Here is a 6,994-nt window from a genome sequence, read left to right as displayed (position 1 = left end):
ACACTGAAGTCTTCCCTAATTATATTTTCAGTTATAGGAGCCTAGAAATACCCCTTGTTAAGTGAACTTGGCTTGTGAATGAAAGTATCTAATAGTTTTAACTAATTAAACATGTAGCAAGGGCAAAACACTGTGTCAAATATTGAGTTTTTGTCATGTTTGTCTAGTATATGTCTGTTGTGAGTTTTTCCTAATATGATGTATTATTTATATCATTTTGTAGATATGAATAATTATTGTCCATTAATAATTAAAATGGTATGGGGGTTAATGGGGGGGATGAGGACACATTTGTAATACCTTAACTAATAAAAAATTTTAAAAAAATAATTAAAATGGTATAGAAAATGTGCTGAGTTTTACAGCCCTAAAATACTATGCTGAATAAAAACCTGGTATATTAGGTGAGGAAGAATAGGCAAATATTGAAGAAAATTTATCAGCATTTAGAATGTTTTGTTGCTGATGACACTGCTATGTTTAATTCAAATTAGAAAATTGTGGCTCTTTCTCTTTATATGAGTAGGCACCAACTCTCCTTGCCCTAAGACAATTATTTGGGGATGGGGTTTTACAAATAGTTTCAGATAGAGAGAAAATAAGATAAAGATAAACAAAGGGTGATAGATTTCCTGAGCCTGTTTGGCAAGAAGTGGAAAAGAAAAGGGGAAATATAATGAACTGATGAATAAGACATGGGAATAGAATTAACAAGAAAAGGAAAAAAAAAATAGAGAGAGATAATGAATAGTGTGTCCTAATCCTAAAAGAGAAGAAAACAATGTTGGGAAAATATATTGGATTTCAGGGGGGAAACTTTTGTGGCCTCATTATATTTTAGTTTTGAGCAACCATGGACTTTTGGAATCACCATGTGGTCGATATGACCTCATTATTTAGGGATGGATTTGCATATCTTTGGCCCCACATGTGTTAACTCTTGACCCCAGCTGTGAGACACAGGGGTTTCTTCTCTCTCTTTATGGCACACAGCCTGGCTTCCTTTCTTGGAATATGGGGAGAAACAACAACAACGAGAGGACAGCTCTTCCAGGGCACAGAGACTAGGGAGGCAGGCCGGATCCCTGTAGGACTGTAAACAAGTTCCTCTAAGCCCTGGGGCAGGGAGCTTGAGTCTGTTCCTTCTCCCTTATTATATAAAAAGACAAAATGGACATTGCATGTGTCAATATGTACACTTCGTTGGCCTTCAACTTATATTATGGATGTTGCCAAAAATAAGGAATGCATAAGCTGCCAGCAGAGTAGACAGAATACTGTGTATGAATAGACCAGGATATGTTTTTCTAAAAATACTTTTTAATTAGGCACCTTGGGCCTGCATGATTACATTCCTGCCATTTCATCCACACACTTGTATTATATCCTTATATATTATTCTACTCTTCAAATGAAGTCAACAATAGTTAAGGATCACAGAATCCCAATCGAGCCAGTGAGGAAATGTCAGTTAGGCTATTCAAACGCAGTGAATGGTAATGTTAAGTCACTATTGTCCATTCCTGGCCTATCAGTAAAGTGCAAGCCTGTAGGAGTTGATAGAGTAATAGGTTATTCTTGTATGAAGGAAAGGCTAAGAGAATGTTAAACAGACTCACCAGACAGAATCAGAAGACCGTGTTTGAAGTCTGGCTGTTCCCTGCTACTCACTAGCTATGTGATCTGGGGCAGCTCAGGCAGTACATCTCAAGTGCTATCATCACCTATAAGATGAAGATGATAATAACACCTTTCCCTACCTCTCATAAGAGTTCTTAATGAGATTCAAATAAAATAACACATGAGAAACCGCTTTATAAACTACAATGTGCTGTCCATTAATTTTTTTATGACTTTCTAGATTTGGATGTGTGTTTCTAAGTGCCAAGGGATATTTGTTTACCAAAGCCACAGACTGTTTTTAAAAGACATCATAGTCAATAATTTCAACCTATTCACCTATTTAATTACATAACAGGTCAATTCTACTAGCAAAACTAGTAGAGTTTCTCTTTTTTTTTTCTTCTAGCACTGCTGAGACTTTTATAAACACTCTAGTTAGCAGAGAATAGGGGACAAGAATGAGAGTAGATACATTTGGAAAGTTAATGAAGTTAGTGAATAGGCCCCAACATGATAAGTAGTCCCTGAATAAGAGTAGTATTACTAAAAATAACAAGACTATCATCAATACTCTTATTCAGGTCTTGATACTTTCTAATCACAATGCAGAAGAATAGAGAATACACATAATAAATATTATTGTTTTCTTTAAATGTAGTAAATTTTGTATAAAGCTAGGGCAATATGTGGTTTAAAAATAACAACTGTTTTATGACCTTTTTAAAAATTGTTCTGCTCCAGGAAATTTAGCTAAGAAAACAACTCCGATAGTGCCCTGACTCCCATTTGCATTTACTGCTAAGCCAGCTAAGCCCAGAGAGGCTGAATCTTATCACAACGTCTGTGTTTGCACCACCAAATAATTTACTCACCTAGGCAAAGAAAAAAGAAAATCTCAGGAAAACATTTATTTTGTTTCCCTCACCACGCAGTGTGGGGCACAGATGCCCTGGACGCCTGCCTCTACTGCTCTGGCTGCCTTTGGATATAGATCTGAAACATCCAAATTCAAGAGAGTCCTGCTTTTTAAGGAACAACAAAGAGAGGGAACACCGACAGATAAATCCTATGAATAGGAGAATTATAATGGCATAATATAAATCTGAATAAAATAAGGAACCAGAGTGCAAACAACCAGTTTTCCCCCAAGTCGCTGAGGTCTGGGAAAATTATTATTCTAAGGCTGTTAAGTATGTGTGTGTGTGTGGGGGGGGGGGGGGGGTGTTATGTGTGTTTGCATATTCACAATCTTGAAATATAACAAATATGGGAAAGCAATTATTCTAGTATATAAGGAAAAAATAGACAATTTTTACAAAATAACTATACTGGTGGAAATAAAGGTATTTAATTGATTAGTTTTGAAAAGCATTTCATGGATGAGTAGGACCTCTGGTGTTAAACTAGAGAAAGTTCACAACTTATATATCTTACTGGCAGAAAAAGAAGCAAATGTAATTTCCTTAAAGCTTATCATTGGAGGTTGTGGGCCGTTGTTTTGTGACCTTTCCTTCAACGCTTCTTCATTTTCTCCCTCTCTCCTTGCCTCCTCAATCTCACAAATATAAATGAGTATCTACTATGTGCTAGGCTAGGCACTATCCACATGAAAGAATATTGTCTTTGTTGTTCTGATTACTTAACTTTACATATTACATGTATTTCTGCATTCCTATATTGGGGGGGGGGGAAGCAAGATTACAGTATACATATAGTATATATATTTTAAATGTTTATATCTTAGCTTAAAATTCATTTGTTAATTTTATAAAGAAGAATGATGAAAACAAGAACCTCTTAAGTGTGTCCCATGTCATAACGCAATAGTGTAAGATGCCTCAAACAATAAAGTCAGAAGGATTCAGACAAAAAATGAAACAAAATTGCTAGGACATCTTTTTTAAAAATATATTTATTGATTCCAGAAAGGAAGGGAGAGGGAGAGAGAAAGATCAATGATGAGAGAGAATCATTGATTGGCAGCCTCCTGCATGCCCCACTCTAGGGATTGAGCCTGCAACCCGGGTATATGCCCTAACCAGGAATTGATCCATGACCTTCTGGTTCATAGGTCGATGCCCAACCACTGAGCCATGCTGGCTCGGCTGCTGGGACATCTTGTGATTTTTCATCATCATACTAATAGAGGGTTATCAAAATCCCCATATGCAGACATCTATTAGCAAGATGATTTTTTGAGTGTGTGTGATCAGATGATTCCTGAAAACAGAAAGATAAATATCTGATGGACTTTTCTCCCCCTCCAATCACAGTGGGTTTCACATTATTACTTCATGAGCTTTTTAAAAATATTTACTAGGTGGGAGCAGTGTTAATCTGAGTTTTGCTATTCTGACAGTTCCTCAAGCTGTGGTGCAAATCTCTATTTCTTCCTTACCTTGTGCATTCCATCCTTCCCCTGAGCCCCCTTTGTGAGCAGTGGGAATCCCACACATAATGCCATGAATCTCAGTAAACACTCTTTGTTTCTACATGATTAATGGCATTGCACCTACTGCCATACTAAGGCATGGAAATATACATGGAAAATGATACAATATTTTTCCGTTATTTTGTTTATGGAACCTCTTTGAAAGCCTTGACTTTGCTAATTGAGAAAGTCAGTTCAAAAGAGGGTGCAGCCATTACCTTTCTTAGAATATTTTATTAACTCTAGAAACATATCTAATGTAATACTGGTAACAATATTTACCTATTTTGGGGGTGGTCTATGTAATTTTCCATTTAAATTTATGAAAAGCTAATTTTCATGAAAACATTTCTTTGAAGTATTTAGATTTGTAAGGATAAATCAAACTTCTTCACTCAATCAGCATCATAGAGCAATTAGAAGGCAGCTGTATAATTTGTTACAAAGTGAAAATAAATGTGATGAATATTGTGCTTGAGTTGGATTTTGTTTCACGCCAGGTGAATAACTTTTATTTAGAAGTTTTCATTGTAATTCCAAATTATTCATTAGAATTGTCTTTTTTCTTTTCCTTTTTAAAGAATTGTTAGTAGTCATTCTCACCATGCAGTATCTACTCAGCCACCCCAAAGATTCAATGAGCTTCATAATTCCAAACAAGTTCTATTAAACTGCCAAAAATCCTAATAGATTATAAAAATGAAACGCTGTCTCCAATTTTTAGCCGTACGAATTCTATTCTTGACTATTGAGAAATGCAAGTTCTGACACTATTCATTATGTCAATTTGAGGACTGTGGAACTAAAAGTAACCCCCCCCCCTTTCTTCTGGATGTTTTTACTTGCACGTACAAAAATTAAAATTGTTTAAGCCATGTCCAAAGGATACCCTAAAATGAATTATTCACTCCATGGCAATGAAACAAACAAACACACACACACACACACACACACACACACACACACACACACACACACAGCTGGTACGCGGTAAGCAACTTCAGGGCAGGTGCAGTGCGAGTAGAATATCAGGAAATTGGATCCAGCTGAGAATTCCATTTACCTAATGAGGGTGATCTGCTTTCACTCTAATTTCTTGGTGTATCTAATTCATTATCATCTCTAGCATAAAAATCATGCTTTAAAATCACACTTAAAAATGGAAATAAATATTCATCTGGCCGAGTTCTTTCATTTGGGTGGAGGAGACGAAAATTTCAAGTTACAAAGAAATACAAACGATAAAGACTTAAGATGGAGCAGTAACAAAGAATCCTCGAAAGGGTCCGCCACTGCTTTGTTCTGGTACACTGCTTAAGAGAAAGACACATCACAGGGAATTTGTGAAACACAAAATGCAATTTTTATTGGTCTACTGGGGAGTAAAATAATTATACCTAGCTCTAGCAAAAATCCAGCACTGTCCTCGGGCAGCTATTATTCAGCCCGAGTTATCATTATTAGTAATTTCCCAGCCAGGCTCTGACTACCGGCAAGAATCAGCCCGCGCCAGGCCCCTCTCTCGCCCGCCGCAGCAGACCGGGCTTGGCAAGTAAGATGCTCGGTGTTTGCGCATAGGTGACCCGCCTTTGCTTTGTGTCTGTGCTGCAGGTGGGGAGGAGGAAGAGGAACAGAGGAGGAGCTGGCGGCCGGCGGTCCCTGAGCAGCCCCCCAGACCCTCGAGCAAGCCCCCTTTCCACGGCCGAAGAAACCCACGGACCTACCCACTGGGGTGGCCAGAGGGCCTGAGCGCGAGAGCCCGGGACCTGGCGGTCGGGGGCGCCAGCCCCTCATGTTCCGCAGAAGGCGCAAATGTGAGCAGGCGGTAGCGGGGAAAGCCCTCCGCCCCCGCCAGGGGGACCCGGGAAGCCCGTGCGGGCTCCTCCCGCGGATGGCGGGGATCCCCCTCTCCGGCCCCGCCCCCATCCTCCTCGGGCCCGTGTGTCAGATGGTTAACCCTACCCGCGCCGCAGAACGCTAGGGCGAGAGCTCCGCGCAACCAATCCCGACTCCCGGGCACTGAGCGGCCGGGAAAGATCCGCGCTGATTTTAAGGACAAACCTAGGTTCAGGCCCCGTGGTTATTCCCGAGCCCTCGTGTAGCCAGTCGCCAAACTTTTTCTCTCCAAAGCGGGCCCCCCACAGTTATCTGGCTGGCAGTCGAAGCCCACTCTCTGCAGGACAATTGGGGAGAGGTGGGTGTGGAGCGGGGGGCTGCTGTTCTGCAGCCTTTTGAGGCGTGCCTGGCGGCGGAGGAGTGGCCGGCTCCGCACTGTCCCTGCGCCTGACCCTTTGCCGGGTGGCCCAACGTGCTGCAGTACCCGGCGCAGGTGATCTAGACTGCACGTCCGGCAGTAGTTAGGTGGGGGAGAGGGGGGCGCGACACGGAAAGAAGGGAGGGACACCCTTTCTTTTCTCCTACCCCTGCAGCCTGGCTGCACTGCCTGGGGGCTCCCCATCCTTAGCGGTGCTCACAGGCGCTCCCAATCGGCAGGTGGAATCCTCGCCCTCACCTTGTCCTGCGCACCCTTGGATTTTCACCCTGCAGATCCCTCTCCCTATTTTCCCTCTCACACACACACGCTCCCCTGAGCCGCGCGCCGCAAACTCAGTCTTGGTCCCCGCAGGTGATGTCATGCCCATTGTTTTGGTGCGCCCAACCAATCGGACTCGCCGCCTGGATTCTACCGGAGCCGGCATGGGCCCTTCCTCGCACCAGCAGCAGGAGTCCCCGCTCCCGACCATAACGCATTGCGCAGGGTGCACCACCGCCTGGTCTCCCTGCAGCTTTAATAGCCCTGACATGGAAACCCCATTGCAGTTTCAGCGCGGCTTCTTCTCAGAGCAGCCGCCGCCGCCGCGCTCCTCACACCTGCATTGCCAGCAGCAGCAACAGAGCCAGGACAAGCCGTGCCCGCCCTTCGCGTCCCTCCCGCACGCA

The sequence above is a fragment of the Myotis brandtii genome, unplaced genomic scaffold (assembly GCF_000412655.1).
Source record: "Myotis brandtii unplaced genomic scaffold, ASM41265v1 scaffold1105, whole genome shotgun sequence".
In the NCBI taxonomy this organism is placed as follows: Eukaryota; Metazoa; Chordata; class Mammalia; order Chiroptera; family Vespertilionidae; genus Myotis; species Myotis brandtii.
The sequence above is the reverse complement of the archived record's forward strand: the minus strand, read 5'-3'. Positions refer to the sequence as shown.